Raw genomic sequence first — 23155 nt, 5'->3', positions numbered from 1 at the left:
AGACATCAGCATAAGACCAATAAGGAATCGGAAGTCCAGGTAGATTAGCTGGGGTAGGAGAAGGACGGACGGGATGAACGGGAACCAGACAGGTCTTATGGCAGCCCTGTCCCCAGCGAAGGACTTCTCCGGTCTGCCAGTCAAGAACGGGTGCATGTTTCTGGAGCCAAGGTAGGCCTAGCAAGAGGGCGTGAGAGAGTCCAGGCAGAACATGGAAGGAGATACTTTCAGAATGCAGCATTCCCACCTGCAGAGTAATGGATTCGGTGATGAGTTGGATGGGGCGTGGTAAGAGCCCCCCATCCACGGCAGCAACAGACAAGGGTACAGCCAGAGGTTTGGTGGGGAGACGGTATTTCTCTACCAGGGACTGTGAAATAAGATTCCCGGCTGCTCCAGAGTCCAGTTGGGCTAGTTCGAAATAACGGTTCTCCCCGTAGACGATTGAAACTGACAACAGCAGGGATGGAGAGGATTTATTCTTGTCTAGGTGGACCTCTCTGAGCGAACCTAGACACAGGCGTTTCCCGACCTCTCCGGGCAGGCACGGATCCGGTGCTCCTTACTGCCACAGTAGAAGCAGGTCCCCTCGGCACGGCGTAAGTCCTGACGGGTCTTGACCATCTTGGTCTGGTCGACCTGCATAGGCTCAGGAGGGTGTACCTGGTTAGAGACAGAAGGAGTGACGGGTTTCTGAAAAGTAGGAGCTAGACGTGGTAACCTCCTCTCACGGGTGACCTCTCTGGCACGCTCCTGGAACCGTAGGTCAATCCGGGTGGCAAGAGTTATTAAGTCATCGAGAGTGGTAGGAATGTCCCGACCGGCAAGTTCATCTTTAATACGGCCGGACAGACCCTCCCAGAAGACGGAAACCAGAGCGTCGTTATCCCAGGCCAGCTCCGAGGCAAGGGTACGGAACCGTATGGCATATTGGCCCACGGTGAGACTTTCCTGACGGAGGCGTAGCAGCGATGATGCAGATGAGGTCTTCCGTCCGGGTTCATCGAAGACTTTCCGGAAAGCCGTGAGAAAAGCAGGCAAGTTGGACACCAGGGGGTCTCCTCTCTCCCATAGAGGATTTAGCCAGGCCAGGGCCTCCCCGGTGAGATGGGACATGATGAATGCAATTTTGGCTCGGTCGGAGTTAAACTGGTGGGACAATAGTTCAAAGTGCAGGGTGCACTGATTTATGAAGCCCCGAGCCTGGGCTGAGTCGCCTCCGAAGCGAGGAGGTGCAGAAAGCCGAGGTCCGGGGTAGGATATCATGGTGTTAGTGGACAGCGGAGCTGCCGGATTGCGAGACATGGCACTGGCGGAGGTTGTTGGTGGAGCAGTCAGAGTGTCCAGGCGAGTATTGACATTCCGCAGGTGACCCAGGATGGACTCCTGTTGGGACCTTTGACGGGACAGTTCATGACACAGGTCCGAGAGCGAGGGAGCTTGGGTGCCACCGGGTTCCATGGCCCGAGCAAACTGTAACGGGTCTGGGAGGCGGAACCTCTGGGCTACTATACAAGGGGGCGGTCCTTGTAAGGGAGCGGGTGGCGACCAGGCAGGCAATCACAGCAGGTGACCGGAACAGTCTCTGGGTGTACGGGCAGGAGGTCACGGCAAGTGATCGAGGCAGTCTCTGGAAGAACGGGCTGGAGGTCACGGCAAGTGACCGGGCAGTCTCTGGAAGAACGGGCTGGAGGTCACGGCAAGTGACCGGGGCAGTCTCTAGGTAAAGGGTAGGTACGACCTGTGATGGCTGAACCTCCAGGTAGGCTAGCAAGGCAGATGGAGGATGTGTGCTCCCAGGTGAGCAAGCGAGAGTCTCTGGAATAGCAGGTGGTCACAGCACGTGACGGCGGAGCCTCCAGGTAGGCAAGCAGGTAGCGGAGAAGCGCTCCCAGGTGAGCGGGCAAGAGTCTCTGGAATAGCTGGTGGTCACAGCACGTGACAGCGGAGCCTCCGGGCTGGCAAGCAGGCAGGTAGCGGAGAAGCGCTCCCAGGTGAGCGGGCAAGAGTCTGGAATAGCTGGTGGTCACAGCACGTGACAGCGGAGCCTCCGGGCTGGCAAGCAGGCAGGTAGCGGAGAAGCGCTCCCAGGTGAGCGAGCAAGAGTCTGGAATAGCTGGTGGTCACAGCACGTGACAGCGGAGCCTCCGGGCAGGCAAGCAGGCAGGTAGCGGAGAAGCGCTCCCAGGTGAGCGGGCAAGCTGGTCCATAGACAGACTGACCGGAGTTGTAAGGCAGACCGTCGGACCTCAGGCAAGCAGGCAGGTAGCTGATGTGAGCTCCCAGGTGAGCGGGCAAGTTGGTCCTTAGACAGACTGACCGGAGTTGTAAGGCAGACCGTCGGACCTCAGGCAGGCAGGCAGGTAACAGGAAATCAGGCAGGATTAGGACAGCAAGCTGGCAGGAATCTGGCAGGTAACTGGCAACGGGACCTGAGGGCTGAAGCAGAGTAGAACGGTGCAACAACATTGCTCGGGCACCTCCATTTTGGAGGAGGTGCCTTATATATGGTAAAGTCCTCCGGCCATTGGCCGGGGACTCCTTAGGACGGCGCGCGCGGCCCCTTTAAGAGGGAGGGAGGGCGCGCGCGCGCGCCCTAAGCACAGTGGCCGGGAAGGAGCGCGCGCTGCCAGCAGAGCGGGAGAGGGACGCCGGGCACGGAGCAGAGCGGTGAGGGGAACAGCGTCCCTGCCTAGCAGAGGGCAGGGACGCCGGCACTACAACATGCTGTCCATTTCCTTGTGATCCTCCTTGAGATGGTTCTACTCTTTCATTGGAGTCCAGCTGTGTTTAATTAAACTGATAGGACTTGATTTGGAAAGGCACACACCTGTCTATATAAGACCTCACAGCTCACAGTGCATGTCAGACCAAATGACCAGTATTGAGTAGAAGCCCCCTTTTGAGCTAGTGCATCCATGAGTCTTCTTGGGAATGATGCAACAAGTTTTTCACACCTGGATTTGGGGTTCCTCTGCCATTCTTCCTTGCAGATCCTCTCCAGTTCTGTCAGGTTGGATGGTGAACGTTGGTGGACAGCCATTTTCAGGTCTCTCCAGAGATGTTCAATTGGGTTTAGGTCAGGGCTCTGGCTGGGCCAGTCTAGAATGGTCACAGAGTTGTTCTGAAGCCACTCCTTTGTTATTTTAACTGTGTGCTTAGGGTCATTGTCTTGTTGGAAGGTGAACCTTCGGCCAAGTCTGAGGTCCAGAGCACTCTGGAAGAGGTTTTCATCCAGGATATCTGTGTACTTGGCCGCATTCATGTTTCTTTCAATTCCAACCAGTCGTCCTGTCCCTGCAGCTGAAAAACACCCCCATGATGCTGCCACCACCATGTTTCACTGTTGGGATTGTATTGGGCAGGTGATGAGCAGTGCCTGGTTTTTTCCACACATACCCCTTAGAATTATCACCAAAAAGTTCTATCTTAGTCTCATCAGACCAAAGAATCTTATTTCTCATAGACTGGGAGTCCTTCATGTGTTTTTAAGCAAACTCTGTGCAGGCTTTCATATGTCTTGCACTGAGGAGAGGCTTCCGTTGGGCCACTCTGCCATAAAGGCTCGACTTGTGGAGGGCTGCAGTGATAGTTGACTTTATGCAACTTTCTCCCATCTCCCTACTGCATCTTTGGAGCTGAGCCACAGTGATCTTGGGGTTCATCTTTACCTCTCTCACCAAGGCTCTTCTCCCACGATTGCTCAGTTTAGCTGGACGGCCAGGTCTAGGAAGACTTCTGGTGGTCCCAAACTTCTTCCACTTAAGGATTATGGAGGCCACTGTGTTCTTAGGACCCTTGACTAATGCAGAAATTCTTTTGTAAACTTGGCCAGATCTGTGCCTTGCCACAATTCTGTCTCTAAGCTCCTTGGGCAGTGTCAGGATGCCAGGTTTAATTTTACTTTGCCAGTAGTTTTTCCCTTAGCCAAGATGGCTTCCATTGCCTCACTGGGGTCATGTGTTTCCTGCCTGTGGACCTACTTAAACTGCATGTGTTGCAATCATGCCTTGCCTGAGTATTGTGTGCTTTTAGCTTCCTACTCACCTGTGCTAGCCCTCTGAATAGAGTCTTGCTGACCTTGTGTTTACTCCTAGTCATCCGCTGAAAGGATTGCTGCCTGAATCCTCTGCTAAGGGGACTTCTGCTGAAAGGAACCACTGGCTGTTGTTCACTCACGCTGGGATCTCTGAACTTTTGTCTTCCTGAAGAAAACTTCTCCTGGATCTCTACACCTCTGGTATAGTCACCATCTTGCTCTGTGTTTAAATACCCGGCTCCAGCTCTGCTTAAGACATCGCTGTTTCCTCCGCTGCACCTCCTGCATTCTTCAATATCCAGATCCATATTCCAGTTTGTCTTCTCTTCTGCACTACGTGAGTCCACAATCAACTGAGGAATACCTACGTCTGCTTACTATCCTTATTTCTGTTAGCATATTACTGTACCTAAGTAAACTTGGACTATCGTTAACGTTTACATACCCTAATAGTAATGAAGGCCGTGCCTTACAGATTAGGTTCTAAGAAGTATTGTTTGGAATGAACTTACCTTCATAAACTGTTTGCTGTGATCTTTTGCACTTGAGTTTAAAATAGACTTTCACACTACTCTTGTCTCAGTCTCTGCTTTTGGCCCACGCCATTGGACTTCAGGGTATCTACTAACATCGTAACAGGCAGTTCCTTTGAGCTCATGATTCTCATTTGGTCTGACATGCACTGTGAGCTGTGAGGTCTTATATAGACAGGTGTGTGCCTTTCCAAATCAAGTCCTATCAGTTTAATTAAACACAGCTGGACTCCAATGAAAGAGTAGAACCATCTCAAGGAGGATCACAAGAAATGGACAGCATGTGACTTAAATATGAGCAAAGGGTCTGAATACTTATGACCATGTGATATTTCAGTTTTCCTTTTTTAATAAATTTGCAAAAATTTCTACATTTCTGTTTTTTTTTCAGTCAAGATGGGGTGCACAGTGTACTTTAATGAGAAGAAAAAAAGAACTTTTTAGAATTTACCAAATGGCTGCAATGAAACAAAGAGTGAAAGATGTAAAGGGGTCTGAATGCTTTCCGTACCCACTGTATATAGTACTCAATGTTCCAGGCAGTGGGAGGCATTACTGGGATCCAGAGCAGTCGCTCCAGTCACGTCCAGAGCCTAAGGTCTGGCATAGGAGCTGCCGGACACTTTGTGTGCTCTGAAGTACAAAGGAAGATGGACAGGGACCTGCATAGATGGAAGTTGAAGGCCAGTCCCGGGTGCACTGCAGAGGTGGACGAGAAATACAGGATGAGCTAGCAACAGGGCTGAAGAGGAGTTATGCTAAGAAGGAGGATAATGTGAACTGCTGTGCCTTATCCCATCTGTACCCACCTGATGAACTTGAACTGTCAAGTATATGTTTGACTGTTACAAAGAACTTCGTGTTCCCTAAATTGTGAGCGGCGGCTTCTGAGGACAGAAGCCTGAAGGCAGTGGAGGCCTGCGGCCTACAAGAGAGTGTGCTGCACCCCACACCCTAGAGCACACTGGGACTGGGACACCCATTGTCTGTAAAGTGCCAGAGCGAAATCAGACCGACGTTCAGTCACGACTACCGCTCTGTGCCACTTTACAAGATGAGTGATAAGGGAACTTCTCCATCAGAAGAGACGAGGAAATAATGGTCGCTGCCCAAACTGTGACAAGAACAGGACCACAATGCAACAAGAACTGTCTCACAATGCTCTTGGAACTTTCCCATAATGCATTGCAAATTGAAACTAGAGCAAATACATTAAATCACTAGCAGACAGTGCCGTTATCAAACAATAAAAAAGAGACAGGATTCAAATGCAAGCAACATAATGTCAGAACTGATATACACATAAAGTGACTAGATTCCCTGGATAGCTAAATTCGCTGCTGAGGCAAGAACACGGGCTGCCCAGCACTATTTAAGTGCACCCCATGAAGATAGACACTCTAATTTACAAGGCCATAACATATAGGTGCATCTCACAAAATTAGAATATCATCAAAAAGTTAATTTATTTCAGTTCTTCAATGCAAAAAGTGAACCTCATATATTATATAGAGTCATTACAAACACAGTGATCTATTTCAAGTGTTTATTTCTGTTAATGTTGATGATTATGGCTTATAGCCAATGAAAACACAAAAGTCATTAACTCAGTAAATTAAAATAATTAACAAAAAACACCTGCAAAGACTTCCTAAGCATTTAAAAAGGTCCCTTAGTCTGTTTTAGTAGGCTCCACAATCATGACAATCATGGTGAAGACTGCTGACTTGACAGATGTCCAGAGTTCCAATTTTCATTTGAAATCAAGGTCCCAGAGTCTGGAAGAAGAGTGGAGAGGCCACAATCCAAGCTGCTTGAGGTCTAGTGTGAAGTTTCCACAATCAGTGATGGTTTGGGGAGCCGTGTCATCTGCTGGTGTAGGTCCACTGTGTTTTTTCAACACCAAAGTCAGCGCAGCCGTCTACCAGGAAATTTTAGAGCACTTCATGCTTCCCTCTGCCACAGTATCAAGCTACCAGGGGGGCAAAGGGGGCGGTGGCCCCGGGCCCCTCGCTCTTAGGGGGCCCATCCAGGGCTACGCCAGTGTAACTGTATCTAGCATGCCCCTGGTGCCAGCATCGGGCCCCACTGCCCGCCACCGCCGCAAGTTTACTGATGAGAGAGGGAGCGCGGATCTCTCTCCCATTAGTCCCTTCTGTGACTGACGTCTCTGACATCATCACTTGGCGCCCAGCCCGCTGTGCTGAAGATGTGTGCGTGCTGGGTGCTCTGAGCAGCGAGGGAACCAGGAGGAGAGATGAGTACTGTTTATTTATTTTTTGCCGGGTGGGGGGCGGCATTATATTACAGACTCTGCCTATGGGAAGGGGGAGGTGCATTATACTACAGACTCTGCCTATGGGGGAGCATTATCCTAAAGACTCTGCCTATGGGGAGGGGGGGCATTATACTACAGACTGTCTATGGGGAGGGGGGGAGCATTATACTAAAGCCTCTGTCTATGGGGGGGCATTCTACTACAGACTCTGCCTATGGGGGGCATTATACTACAGACTCTGTTTATGAGCAGGGGAGAGCAGTAGACTACAGACTCTGCCTATGGGGGGACATTGTACTACAGACTCTGCCTATAAGAGGGGGAGCATTATACTACAGACTCTGCCTATGGGGGGTGCATTTTACTACAGACTCTGCCTATAGGTGGGGCATTATACTACAGACGCTGCCTATGAGATGGGGGGGGCATTATATCACAGACTCTGCCTATGAGGAGGGGGGGCACATTATACTACAGACTCTGCCTATGAGATGGGGGGGCATTATACTAAAGATTCTGCCTATGAGGAGGGGGGGATTATACTACAGACTCTGACTATGAGGAGGGGGGAGCATTATACTACAGACTCTGCCTATGGGGGGGAATTATACTACAGACTCTGCCTATAAGGAGGGGGGGAGCATTATACTACAGACTCTGCCTATGGGGGGGACATTGTACTACAGACTCTGCCTATAAGAGGGGGAGCATTATACTACAGACTCTGCCTATGGGGGGTGCATTTTACTACAGACTCTGCCTATAGGTGGGGCATTATACTACAGGCGCTGCCTATGAGATGGGGGGGGCATTATACCACAGACTCTGCCTATGAGGAGGGGGGGCACATTACACTACAGACTCTGCCTATGAGATGGGGGGGGGCATTATACTACAGATTCTGCCTATGAGGAGGGGGGGGCATTATACTACAGACTCTGCCTATGAGGAGGGGGGAGCATTATACTACAGACTCTGCCTATGGGGGGGGCATTATACTGCAGACTCTGCCTATGGGGGGGCATTATACCACAGACTCTGCCTATGAGGAGGGGGGGAGCATTATACTACAGACTCTGCCTATGGGGGGGAGCTTTATACTACAGACTCTGTCAATGGGGGGAGCATTTTACTACAGACTCTGCCTATAGGGGCGCATTATACTATACGAAGGACTATGGGGAGTGCATTATACTATATTGAGGACTATCTGGTGCATTATACTATATGTAGGCTATTTATACAGTGTGGGAGATAATGTGGGTTCTTTGAACAGCGTGGGGGCCATCATACAGTGTGGGAGATAATGTGGGGTCTTTGTATAGTGTGGAGGCCATCATACAGTGTTGGAGCCATCAGCTTGGGGGCTACTAAGGGGTCAGTATACTTTGTGGGGGTACTATACAGTGAGGGGGAATTATATCGTGAATAGGAGAACATCATACTGGTTAGAGCGGAGCTCTACATGGGGGGAGACTCAGGACATTATTAAATCTTAGGTGGGCACTTATTGTTATAGGGGAACTCAGGTTATCATGACTGTCGAAGGGGCACTATTACTTTCTAGGGGGCACAATGTGGGCACTGTTTTCTAGGACACTTGCACACGGCATTACTTTATTTTAGAGGTTTGTTTTACCATCTAGAGGGCACACAGTAGGTGCAGTAATAGGGACACATTTTGCAGCAGAGGCTCAGTATTGGGGTATCAGCAGGATGAGAAGTTTGTGCAGGTTGGGGATAGATGTGGTCAGTGCCTGAAATGTAAGGAGTCAAATGTGTCTTTGTTGTGATCTCTGCATACCTGAGACTCTGAGCCCTGGCTGGAGAAGTTGTCGTGTCGGTCTGGGCCAGATGGAAAAGACGGGAAAAGTGAACAATTTAATCAGAAAGAACGTCAGCTGTAAGGTACTATATATAACTGAGCTGTGATCTCTTATATGTTTTGCAGGACTGGCATCTATCAATATATGTCACCATATGGCGGTAATATCAGTGCTGGTCTTTGTATAGAGATTATTTTTAGTAACAGCGCGGTCATCTGCTGAGGTTTTCCTACATCAACTATCTGGGTGCGCCGCTATAGTTGGAATCAGGGTTACCTGGTTAGAGGCCCACTCAGAAGTTTCGGCCCCCTGAACCAAAACCTTAGCTACGCCAAGCTTTTTGGAGATGGAAATTTCATTCTCCAGCAGGACTTGGCCCCTGTCCACACTGACAAAAGTACTAATACCTGGTTTACACACAACAGTATCACTGTGCTTGATTTGCAGCAAACTCGCCTGACCTTAACCCCATAAAGAATCTATGGGGTATTGTCAAGAGGAAAATGAGAGACACCAGACCCAACAATGCAGACGAGCTGAAGGCTTCTATCAAAGCCACCTGGGCTTCCATAACCCCTCAGCAGTGTCACAGGCTGATCGCCTCCATGCCACATTGCCACATTGATGCAGTAATTGATGTAAAAGGATCCCCGACCAAGTATTGAGGGCATTTATTGAACATACATTTCAGTAGGATAACATTTTGGATTTTGAAAACATTTTTCAAGCTGTTGTTATAAGGTATTCTAATTAATTGAAATAATGACTTTTGAGTTTTCATTGGCTGTAAGCCATAATCATCAATATTAACAGAAATAAACACGTGAAATAGATCACTCTGTGTGTAATGGCTCTATATAATATATGAGTTTCACGTTTTGTATTGAAGAACTGAAATAAATTAACTTTTCTGGTGATATTCTAATTTTGTGAGATGCACCTGTAGATGGGCTTGGCTGCACCCTGAATAAAAATAGCATGTAAAAAATATATATGATATATATGAGGTATTGGTCGATATTTTGGCCAAAATATACAAGCTCGCAACCTGCTCAAGGGTCCTCATACTTGCGAGTCCCTACACTAACATTAAAAGCAAAGTCACAAAAACAAGGAATTAAAGTTCCCACCAAAATTCAAGAATTAACACAGCAAATACAGCAACAATAATTACAAGGATGCAGCAAACCCATATAATGAAGAAGTCAGCAACACAGGTGCAAAATATTGATGAGACAACCACTCACAACCTACCAATTCATGGAGGGGGTGATTGCTTAGTATTAAAACTGCACACAAATAAGCCTTGTATAGGGCACTGGTCACACATAGGTAGTGCACAATGTCTGGCTTACAGCCTATTAGTGAAGCCCAAACTATTAGATTAGGCGGGCTGTCCAGCACTTTTTAAGTGCACCCCATGAAGACAGACACCCTAGTTTACAAGGCCAACATTGATGGGTCTGGCTGCACCCTGAATAAAAATAACGTGCAAAAAATATATATGATATATATGAGGTATTAGTAAATATTTTGGCCAAAATACACAAGCTCGCAACCCGCGTCAAGGGTCCTCATACTTGCGAGTCCCTACACTAACATTAAAAGCAAAGACAAATTTAAATTCCCACCAAAATTCAAGAATTAACACAGGAAAAAAGGGCAACAGTGTTTACCTGCCTAGGTCTCAGTACTAATCATACCATATAATAACGATGACAGCAATACAGGTGCAAAATACTGATGCGACAACCACTCACATATTACCAATTAATGGAGGGGGGTGATTACATAGTATTAAAACTGCACACAAAATTATATGGGATTGCTACATCCTAATAGTGCATTAGTTCTGAGATCTGGGCAGGTAAATGCTATATTAATAATTGATTTTTTGAGGAAAGTTAAATTCTCTTTTGTTGGTTTTACTTTTAATCTAACTGAAATACACATAAGCTTTTTTCCTAAACATTAGGATCTGTGTAGAGCCATCAGCTCAAAAAGGCTTCCTTTGACAGACTTGGCATAAGCAGGTCAAAAGGAACCCTGATCTTTACCATTACACCCCTTTAGAGGAATGGAGACTTACCACATGCTCAGGGTTGCATCTACAGAGTAGCTGCTGGCCAGAGGAGCGAGCTTGAGGCTATAACTCTAACTAAAGCTTTTTTATTACTAAATGATGGGTTCTGTCTAAGGCCATTGGCTCAAAAAGGCTTCCTCGGACAGACTTGGCGCAAGCTACTCCATTCTGCAGATCCCAAGGGAACCCTGGCCTTTACCATTACACCCCTGTACAGGGATAGATACTTACCATAGGCCCAGGGTTGCATCTACAGAGTAGCTGCTGGCCGGAGGAGCGAGCTTGAGGCTATAGTGGTTGATTCAACTCTAACTAAAGCTTTTTTTTCCTAAATACTGGGATCTGTTTAAGGCTGTTGGCTCAAACAGACTTCCTCGGACAGACTTGGCGCAAGCTACTCCATTCTGCAGATCCCAAGGGAACCCTGGTTTTTACCATTACACCCCTGTACAGGGATAGATACTTACCATAGGCCCAGGGTTGCATCTACAGAGTAGCTGCTGGCCGGAGGAGTGCGCTTGAGGCTTGAGTAGTTGAGTCAATCCTAACTAAAGAAAAACCTATCTAATGACACTTTCTTGTTAGGACCTGTCTGAGGCCTATGGCTCAAAAAAGCTTCTTTGGAAAAACTTGGCAAAAGCCAGTCTATCCTACAGGTTCCAAAGGAACTCTGACCTTCACTCTTACATCCCTGTACAGTGATAAAGACTTATTACAGGGCCTTGATTGCATCTACATAGTAGATGCTGACTGGAGGGGCAAACTTAAGGTTAGAATGGTTCAGCCAACCCTAACTATTGCTACTTTCTTAAATGTTAGGATATTTCTGAGGCCGTTGGCTCAAACAGGCTTCCTTGGACAGACTTGGCGCAAAACACACCATTTCTGATGTTTCCAAATGAACCCTGGGCTTCACCCTTGAACCTCTATACAGGGACCGTTTCATAGTTTTAAGGTTGAAAGACACAAGTCCATCAAGTTCAACCTAAAAGCTAATGTGTTGATCCAGAGGAAGGCAAAAACCCCATGAGGCAGATGCTAATTGCCCCATATTAGGGGAAAAATTCCTTCCCGACTCCACATATGGCAATCAGACTAGTTCCCTGGATCAACGTCCCATAACAAAATCTAGTACGGATAACCTGCAATTTTATATTATTCAAGAAAGGCACACACATGCCCTCCTTGAATTTTTTTTAGAAAATTAAGTATTTCAATTTCATGTGGTAGAGAGTTTCATAACCTCATTGCTCACACAATAAAAATTTGCCAACTAACTTCCTTTAGACAAAGTGAATTAGGATCTTTATGCTAGAGTAATTGAATTAACTCTAACTGAAATAGATTAATGCTTTTTTCCTAAATGTTGAAATTTGTTTAAATCCATCAGCTCAAAAAGGCTTTCTCGGACAGACTTGGCGCAAGCTACTCCATTCTGCAGATCCCAAGGGAACCCTGGCCTTTACCATTACACCCCTGTACAGGGATAGATACTTACCATAGGCCCAGGGCTGCATCTACAGAGTAGCTGCTGGCCGGAGGAGCGAGCTTGAGGCTATAGTGGTTGATTCAACTCTAACTAAAGCTTTTTTTTCCTAAATACTGGGATCTGTTTAAGGCTGTTGGCTCAAACAGACTTCCTCGGACAGACTTGGCGCAAGCTACTCCATTCTGCAGATCCCAAGGGAACCCTGGTTTTTACCATTACACACCTGTACAGGGATAGATACTTACCATAGGCCCAGGGTTGCATCTACAGAGTAGCTGCTGGCCGGAGGAGTGCGCTTGAGGCTTGAGTAGTTGAATCAATCCTAACTAAAGAAAAACCTATCTAATGCCACTTTCTTGTTAGGACCTGTCTGAGGCCTATGGCTCAAAAAAGCTTCTTTGGAAAGACTTGGCAAAAGCCAGTCTATCCTACAGGTTCCAAAGGAACTCTGGCCTTCACTCTTACAGCCATGCACAGTGATAAAGACTTATTACAGGGCCTTGATTGCATCTACATAGTAGATGCTGACTGGAGGGGCAAACTTAAAGTTAGAATGGTTCAGCCAACCCTAACTATTGCTACTTTCTTAAATGTTAGGATATTTCTGAGGCCATTGGCTCAAACAGGCTTCCTTGGACAGACTTGGCGCAAGACACACCATTTCTGATGTTTCCAAATGAACCCTGGGCTTCACCCTTGAACCTCTATACAGGGACCATTTCATAGTTTTAAGGTTGAAAGACACAAGTCTGTCAAGTTCAACCTAAAAGCTAATGTGTTGATCCAGAGGAAGGCAAAAACCCCATGAGGCAGATGCTAATTGCCCCATATTAGGGGAAAAATTCCTTCCCGACTCCACATATGGCAATCAGACTAGTTCCCTGGATCAACGTCCCATAACAAAATCTAGTACGGATAACCTGCAATTTTATATTATTTAAGAAAGGCACACACATGCCCTCCTTGAATTTTTTTTAGAAAATTAAGTATTTCAATTTCATGTGGTAGAGAGTTTCATAACCTCATTGCTCACACAATAAAAATTTGCCAACTAACTTCCTTTAGACAAAGTGAATTAGGATCTTTATGCTAGAGTAATTGAATTAACTCTAACTGAAATAGATTAATGCTTTTTTCCTAAATGTTGAAATTTGTTTAAATCCATCAGCTCAAAAAGGCTTTCTCGGACAGACTTGGCGCAAGCTACTCCATTCTGCAGATCCCAAGGGAACCCTGGCCTTTACCATTACACCCCTGTACAGGGATAGATACTTACCATAGGCCCAGGGTTGCATCTACAGAGTAGCTGCTGGCCGGAGGAGCGAGCTTGAGGCTATAGTGGTTGATTCAACTCTAACTAAAGCTTTTTTTTCCTAAATACTGGGATCTGTTTAAGGCTGTTGGCTCAAACAGACTTCCTCGGACAGACTTGGCGCAAGCTACTCCATTCTGCAGATCCCAAGGGAACCCTGGTTTTTACCATTACACCCCTGTACAGGGATAGATACTTACCATAGGCCCAGGGTTGCATCTACAGAGTAGCTGCTGGCCGGAGGAGTGCGCTTGAGGCTTGAGTAGTTGAGTCAATCCTAACTAAAGAAAAACCTATCTAATGACACTTTCTTGTTAGGACCTGTCTGAGGCCTATGGCTCAAAAAAGCTTCTTTGGAAAAACTTGGCAAAAGCCAGTCTATCCTACAGGTTCCAAAGGAACTCTGACCTTCACTCTTACATCCCTGTACAGTGATAAAGACTTATTACAGGGCCTTGATTGCATCTACATAGTAGATGCTGACTGGAGGGGCAAACTTAAGGTTAGAATGGTTCAGCCAACCCTAACTATTGCTACTTTCTTAAATGTTAGGATATTTCTGAGGCCGTTGGCTCAAACAGGCTTCCTTGGACAGACTTGGTGCAAAACACACCATTTCTGATGTTTCCAAATGAACCCTGGGCTTCACCCTTGAACCTCTATACAGGGACAGTTTCATAGTTTTAAGGTTGAAAGACACAAGTCCATCAAGTTCAACCTAAAAGCTAATGTGTTGATCCAGAGGAAGGCAAAAACCCCATGAGGCAGATGCTAATTGCCCCATATTAGGGGAAAAATTCCTTCCCGACTCCACATATGGCAATCAGACTAGTTCCCTGGATCAACGTCCCATAACAAAATCTAGTACGGATAACCTGCAATTTTATATTATTCAAGAAAGGCACACACATGCCCTCCTTGAATTTTCTTTAGAAAATTAAGTATTTCAATTTCATGTGGTAGAGAGTTTCATAACCTCATTGCTCACACAATAAAAATTTGCCAACTAACTTCCTTTAGACAAAGTGAATTAGGATCTTTATGCTAGAGTAATTGAATTAACTCTAACTGAAATAGATTAATGCTTTTTTCCTAAATGTTGAAATTTGTTTAAATCCATCAGCTCAAAAAGGCTTTCTCGGACAGACTTGGCGCAAGCTACTCCATTCTGCAGATCCCAAGGGAACCCTGGCCTTTACCATTACACCCCTGTACAGGGATAGATACTTACCATAGGCCCAGGGCTGCATCTACAGAGTAGCTGCTGGCCGGAGGAGCGAGCTTGAGGCTATAGTGGTTGATTCAACTCTAACTAAAGCTTTTTTTTCCTAAATACTGGGATCTGTTTAAGGCTGTTGGCTCAAACAGACTTCCTCGGACAGACTTGGCGCAAGCTACTCCATTCTGCAGATCCCAAGGGAACCCTGGTTTTTACCATTACACACCTGTACAGGGATAGATACTTACCATGGGCCCAGGGTTGCATCTACAGAGTAGCTGCTGGCCGGAGGAGTGCGCTTGAGGCTTGAGTAGTTGAGTCAATCCTAACTAAAGAAAAACCTATCTAATGACACTTTCTTGTTAGGACCTGTCTGAGGCCTATGGCTCAAAAAAGCTTCTTTGGAAAAACTTGGCAAAAGCCAGTCTATCCTACAGGTTCCAAAGGAACTCTGACCTTCACTCTTACATCCCTGTACAGTGATAAAGACTTATTACAGGGCCTTGATTGCATCTACATAGTAGATGCTGACTGGAGGGGCAAACTTAAGGTTAGAATGGTTCAGCCAACCCTAACTATTGCTACTTTCTTAAATGTTAGGATATTTCTGAGGCCGTTGGCTCAAACAGGCTTCCTTGGACAGACTTGGCGCAAAACACACCATTTCTGATGTTTCCAAATGAACCCTGGGCTTCACCCTTGAACCTCTATACAGGGACCGTTTCATAGTTTTAAGGTTGAAAGACACAAGTCCATCAAGTTCAACCTAAAAGCTAATGTGTTGATCCAGAGGAAGGCAAAAACCCCATGAGGCAGATGCTAATTGCCCCATATTAGGGGAAAAATTCCTTCCCGACTCCACATATGGCAATCAGACTAGTTCCCTGGATCAACGTCCCATAACAAAATCTAGTACGGATAACCTGCAATTTTATATTATTCAAGAAAGGCACACACATGCCCTCCTTGAATTTTTTTTAGAAAATTAAGTATTTCAATTTCATGTGGTAGAGAGTTTCATAACCTCATTGCTCACACAATAAAAATTTGCCAACTAACTTCCTTTAGACAAAGTGAATTAGGATCTTTATGCTAGAGTAATTGAATTAACTCTAACTGAAATAGATTAATGCTTTTTTCCTAAATGTTGAAATTTGTTTAAATCCATCAGCTCAAAAAGGCTTTCTCGGACAGACTTGGCGCAAGCTACTCCATTCTGCAGATCCCAAGGGAACCCTGGCCTTTACCATTACACCCCTGTACAGGGATAGATACTTACCATAGGCCCAGGGCTGCATCTACAGAGTAGCTGCTGGCCGGAGGAGCGAGCTTGAGGCTATAGTGGTTGATTCAACTCTAACTAAAGCTTTTTTTTCCTAAATACTGGGATCTGTTTAAGGCTGTTGGCTCAAACAGACTTCCTCGGACAGACTTGGCGCAAGCTACTCCATTCTGCAGATCCCAAGGGAACCCTGGTTTTTACCATTACACACCTGTACAGGGATAGATACTTACCATAGGCCCAGGGTTGCATCTACAGAGTAGCTGCTGGCCGGAGGAGTGCGCTTGAGGCTTGAGTAGTTGAATCAATCCTAACTAAAGAAAAACCTATCTAATGCCACTTTCTTGTTAGGACCTGTCTGAGGCCTATGGCTCAAAAAAGCTTCTTTGGAAAGACTTGGCAAAAGCCAGTCTATCCTACAGGTTCCAAAGGAACTCTGGCCTTCACTCTTACAGCCATGCACAGTGATAAAGACTTATTACAGGGCCTTGATTGCATCTACATAGTAGATGCTGACTGGAGGGGCAAACTTAAAGTTAGAATGGTTCAGCCAACCCTAACTATTGCTACTTTCTTAAATGTTAGGATATTTCTGAGGCCATTGGCTCAAACAGGCTTCCTTGGACAGACTTGGCGCAAGACACACCATTTCTGATGTTTCCAAATGAACCCTGGGCTTCACCCTTGAACCTCTATACAGGGACCATTTCATAGTTTTAAGGTTGAAAGACACAAGTCTGTCAAGTTCAACCTAAAAGCTAATGTGTTGATCCAGAGGAAGGCAAAAACCCCATGAGGCAGATGCTAATTGCCCCATATTAGGGGAAAAATTCCTTCCCGACTCCACATATGGCAATCAGACTAGTTCCCTGGATCAACGTCCCATAACAAAATCTAGTACGGATAACCTGCAATTTTATATTATTTAAGAAAGGCACACACATGCCCTCCTTGAATTTTTTTTAGAAAATTAAGTATTTCAATTTCATGTGGTAGAGAGTTTCATAACCTCATTGCTCACACAATAAAAATTTGCCAACTAACTTCCTTTAGACAAAGTGAATTAGGATCTTTATGCTAGAGTAATTGAATTAACTCTAACTGAAATAGATTAATGCTTTTTTCCTAAATGTTGAAATTTGTTTAAATCCATCAGCTCAAAAAGGCTTTCTCGGACAGACTTGGCGCAAGCTACTCCATTCTGCAGATCCCAAGGGAACCCTGGCCTTTACCATTACACCCCTGTACAGGGATAGATACTTACCATAGGCCCAGGGTTGCATCTACAGAGTAGCTGCTGGCCGGAGGAGCGAGCTTGAGGCTATAGTGGTTGATTCAACTCTAACTAAAGCTTTTTTTTCCTAAATACTGGGATCTGTTTAAGGCTGTTGGCTCAAACAGACTTCCTCGGACAGACTTGGCGCAAGCTACTCCATTCTGCAGATCCCAAGGGAACCCTGGTTTTTACCATTACACCCCTGTACAGGGATAGATACTTACCATAGGCCCAGGGTTGCATCTACAGAGTAGCTGCTGGCCGGAGGAGTGCGCTTGAGGCTTGAGTAGTTGAGTCAATCCTAACTAAAGAAAAACCTATCTAATGACACTTTCTTGTTAGGACCTGTCTGAGGCCTATGGCTCAAAAAAGCTTCTTTGGAAAAACTTGGCAAAAGCCAGTCTATCCTACAGGTTCCAAAGGAACTCTGACCTTCACTCTTACATCCCTGTACAGTGATAAAGACTTATTACAGGGCCTTGATTGCATCTACATAGTAGATGCTGACTGGAGGGGCAAACTTAAGGTTAGAATGGTTCAGCCAACCCTAACTATTGCTACTTTCTTAAATGTTAGGATATTTCTGAGGCCGTTGGCTCAAACAGGCTTCCTTGGACAGACTTGGTGCAAAACACACCATTTCTGATGTTTCCAAATGAACCCTGGGCTTCACCCTTGAACCTCTATACAGGGACCGTTTCATAGTTTTAAGGTTGAAAGACACAAGTCCATCAAGTTCAACCTAAAAGCTAATGTGTTGATCCAGAGGAAGGCAAAAACCCCATGAGGCAGATGCTAATTGCCCCATATTAGGGGAAAAATTCCTTCCCGACTCCACATATGGCAATCAGACTAGTTCCCTGGATCAACGTCCCATAACAAAATCTAGTACGGATAACCTGCAATTTTATATTATTCAAGAAAGGCACACACATGCCCTCCTTGAATTTTCTTTAGAAAATTAAGTATTTCAATTTCATGTGGTAGAGAGTTTCATAACCTCATTGCTCACACAATAAAAATTTGCCAACTAACTTCCTTTAGACAAAGTGAATTAGGATCTTTATGCTAGAGTAATTGAATTAACTCTAACTGAAATAGATTAATGCTTTTTTCCTAAATGTTGAAATTTGTTTAAATCCATCAGCTCAAAAAGGCTTTCTCGGACAGACTTGGCGCAAGCTACTCCATTCTGCAGATCCCAAGGGAACCCTGGCCTTTACCATTACACCCCTGTACAGGGATAGATACTTACCATAGGCCCAGGGCTGCATCTACAGAGTAGCTGCTGGCCGGAGGAGCGAGCTTGAGGCTATAGTGGTTGATTCAACTCTAACTAAAGCTTTTTTTTCCTAAATACTGGGATCTGTTTAAGGCTGTTGGCTCAAACAGACTTCCTCGGACAGACTTGGCGCAAGCTACTCCATTCTGCAGATCCCAAGGGAACCCTGGTTTTTACCATTACACACCTGTACAGGGATAGATACTTACCATAGGCCCAGGGTTGCATCTACAGAGTAGCTGCTGGCCGGAGGAGTGCGCTTGAGGCTTGAGTAGTTGAATCAATCCTAACTAAAGAAAAACCTATCTAATGCCACTTTCTTGTTAGGACCTGTCTGAGGCCTATGGCTCAAAAAAGCTTCTTTGGAAAGACTTGGCAAAAGCCAGTCTATCCTACAGGTTCCAAAGGAACTCTGGCCTTCACTCTTACAGCCATGCACAGTGATAAAGACTTATTACAGGGCCTTGATTGCATCTACATAGTAGATGCTGACTGGAGGGGCAAACTTAAAGTTAGAATGGTTCAGCCAACCCTAACTATTGCTACTTTCTTAAATGTTAGGATATTTCTGAGGCCATTGGCTCAAACAGGCTTCCTTGGACAGACTTGGCGCAAGACACACCATTTCTGATGTTTCCAAATGAACCCTGGGCTTCACCCTTGAACCTCTATACAGGGACCATTTCATAGTTTTAAGGTTGAAAGACACAAGTCTGTCAAGTTCAACCTAAAAGCTAATGTGTTGATCCAGAGGAAGGCAAAAACCCCATGAGGCAGATGCTAATTGCCCCATATTAGGGGAAAAATTCCTTCCCGACTCCACATATGGCAATCAGACTAGTTCCCTGGATCAACGTCCCATAACAAAATCTAGTACGGATAACCTGCAATTTTATATTATTTAAGAAAGGCACACACATGCCCTCCTTGAATTTTTTTTAGAAAATTAAGTATTTCAATTTCATGTGGTAGAGAGTTTCATAACCTCATTGCTCACACAATAAAAATTTGCCAACTAACTTCCTTTAGACAAAGTGAATTAGGATCTTTATGCTAGAGTAATTGAATTAACTCTAACTGAAATAGATTAATGCTTTTTTCCTAAATGTTGAAATTTGTTTAAATCCATCAGCTCAAAAAGGCTTTCTCGGACAGACTTGGCGCAAGCTACTCCATTCTGCAGATCCCAAGGGAACCCTGGCCTTTACCATTACACCCCTGTACAGGGATAGATACTTACCATAGGCCCAGGGTTGCATCTACAGAGTAGCTGCTGGCCGGAGGAGCGAGCTTGAGGCTATAGTGGTTGATTCAACTCTAACTAAAGCTTTTTTTTCCTAAATACTGGGATCTGTTTAAGGCTGTTGGCTCAAACAGACTTCCTCGGACAGACTTGGCGCAAGCTACTCCATTCTGCAGATCCCAAGGGAACCCTGGTTTTTACCATTACACCCCTGTACAGGGATAGATACTTACCATAGGCCCAGGGTTGCATCTACAGAGTAGCTGCTGGCCGGAGGAGTGCGCTTGAGGCTTGAGTAGTTGAGTCAATCCTAACTAAAGAAAAACCTATCTAATGACACTTTCTTGTTAGGACCTGTCTGAGGCCTATGGCTCAAAAAAGCTTCTTTGGAAAAACTTGGCAAAAGCCAGTCTATCCTACAGGTTCCAAAGGAACTCTGACCTTCACTCTTACATCCCTGTACAGTGATAAAGACTTATTACAGGGCCTTGATTGCATCTACATAGTAGATGCTGACTGGAGGGGCAAACTTAAGGTTAGAATGGTTCAGCCAACCCTAACTATTGCTACTTTCTTAAATGTTAGGATATTTCTGAGGCCGTTGGCTCAAACAGGCTTCCTTGGACAGACTTGGTGCAAAACACACCATTTCTGATGTTTCCAAATGAACCCTGGGCTTCACCCTTGAACCTCTATACAGGGACCGTTTCATAGTTTTAAGGTTGAAAGACACAAGTCCATCAAGTTCAACCTAAAAGCTAATGTGTTGATCCAGAGGAAGGCAAAAACCCCATGAGGCAGATGCTAATTGCCCCATATTAGGGGAAAAATTCCTTCCCGACTCCACATATGGCAATCAGACTAGTTCCCTGGATCAACGTCCCATAACAAAATCTAGTACGGATAACCTGCAATTTTATATTATTCAAGAAAGGCACACACATGCCCTCCTTGAATTTTCTTTAGAAAATTAAGTATTTCAATTTCATGTGGTAGAGAGTTTCATAACCTCATTGCTCACACAATAAAAATTTGCCAACTAACTTCCTTTAGACAAAGTGAATTAGGATCTTTATGCTAGAGTAATTGAATTAACTCTAACTGAAATAGATTAATGCTTTTTTCCTAAATGTTGAAATTTGTTTAAATCCATCAGCTCAAAAAGGCTTTCTCGGACAGACTTGGCGCAAGCTACTCCATTCTGCAGATCCCAAGGGAACCCTGGCCTTTACCATTACACCCCTGTACAGGGATAGATACTTACCATAGGCCCAGGGCTGCATCTACAGAGTAGCTGCTGGCCGGAGGAGCGAGCTTGAGGCTATAGTGGTTGATTCAACTCTAACTAAAGCTTTTTTTTCCTAAATACTGGGATCTGTTTAAGGCTGTTGGCTCAAACAGACTTCCTCGGACAGACTTGGCGCAAGCTACTCCATTCTGCAGATCCCAAGGGAACCCTGGTTTTTACCATTACACACCTGTACAGGGATAGATACTTACCATGGGCCCAGGGTTGCATCTACAGAGTAGCTGCTGGCCGGAGGAGTGCGCTTGAGGCTTGAGTAGTTGAGTCAATCCTAACTAAAGAAAAACCTATCTAATGACACTTTCTTGTTAGGACCTGTCTGAGGCCTATGGCTCAAAAAAGCTTCTTTGGAAAAACTTGGCAAAAGCCAGTCTATCCTACAGGTTCCAAAGGAACTCTGACCTTCACTCTTACATCCCTGTACAGTGATAAAGACTTATTACAGGGCCTTGATTGCATCTACATAGTAGATGCTGACTGGAGGGGCAAACTTAAGGTTAGAATGGTTCAGCCAACCCTAACTATTGCTACTTTCTTAAATGTTAGGATATTTCTGAGGCCGTTGGCTCAAACAGGCTTCCTTGGACAGACTTGGCGCAAAACACACCATTTCTGATGTTTCCAAATGAACCCTGGGCTTCACCCTTGAACCTCTATACAGGGACCGTTTCATAGTTTTAAGGTTGAAAGACACAAGTCCATCAAGTTCAACCTAAAAGCTAATGTGTTGATCCAGAGGAAGGCAAAAACCCCATGAGGCAGATGCTAATTGCCCCATATTAGGGGAAAAATTCCTTCCCGACTCCACATATGGCAATCAGACTAGTTCCCTGGATCAACGTCCCATAACAAAATCTAGTACGGATAACCTGCAATTTTATATTATTCAAGAAAGGCACACACATGCCCTCCTTGAATTTTTTTTAGAAAATTAAGTATTTCAATTTCATGTGGTAGAGAGTTTCATAACCTCATTGCTCACACAATAAAAATTTGCCAACTAACTTCCTTTAGACAAAGTGAATTAGGATCTTTATGCTAGAGTAATTGAATTAACTCTAACTGAAATAGATTAATGCTTTTTTCCTAAATGTTGAAATTTATTTAAATCCATCAGCTCAAAAAGGCTTTCTCGGACAGACTTGGCGCAAGCTACTCCATTCTGCAGATCCCAAGGGAACCCTGGCCTTTACCATTACACCCCTGTACAGGGATAGATACTTACCATAGGCCCAGGGCTGCATCTACAGAGTAGCTGCTGGCCGGAGGAGCGAGCTTGAGGCTATAGTGGTTGATTCAACTCTAACTAAAGCTTTTTTTTCCTAAATACTGGGATCTGTTTAAGGCTGTTGGCTCAAACAGACTTCCTCGGACAGACTTGGCGCAAGCTACTCCATTCTGCAGATCCCAAGGGAACCCTGGTTTTTACCATTACACACCTGTACAGGGATAGATACTTACCATAGGCCCAGGGTTGCATCTACAGAGTAGCTGCTGGCCGGAGGAGTGCGCTTGAGGCTTGAGTAGTTGAATCAATCCTAACTAAAGAAAAACCTATCTAATGCCACTTTCTTGTTAGGACCTGTCTGAGGCCTATGGCTCAAAAAAGCTTCTTTGGAAAGACTTGGCAAAAGCCAGTCTATCCTACAGGTTCCAAAGGAACTCTGGCCTTCACTCTTACAGCCATGTACAGTGATAAAGACTTATTACAGGGCCTTGATTGCATCTACATAGTAGATGCTGACTGGAGGGGCAAACTTAAAGTTAGAATGGTTCAGCCAACCCTAACTATTGCTACTTTCTTAAATGTTAGGATATTTCTGAGGCCATTGGCTCAAACAGGCTTCCTTGGACAGACTTGGCGCAAGACACACCATTTCTGATGTTTCCAAATGAACCCTGGGCTTCACCCTTGAACCTCTATACAGGGACCGTTTCATAGTTTTAAGGTTGAAAGACACAAGTCTGTCAAGTTCAACCTAAAAGC

Source organism: Phyllobates terribilis, unplaced genomic scaffold (assembly GCF_046119375.1).
Source record: "Phyllobates terribilis strain yellow unplaced genomic scaffold, ASM4611937v1 Scaffold_27__1_contigs__length_16484149, whole genome shotgun sequence".
NCBI lineage: Eukaryota > Metazoa > Chordata > Amphibia > Anura > Dendrobatidae > Phyllobates > Phyllobates terribilis.
Note: the sequence above shows the minus strand (reverse complement) of the source record.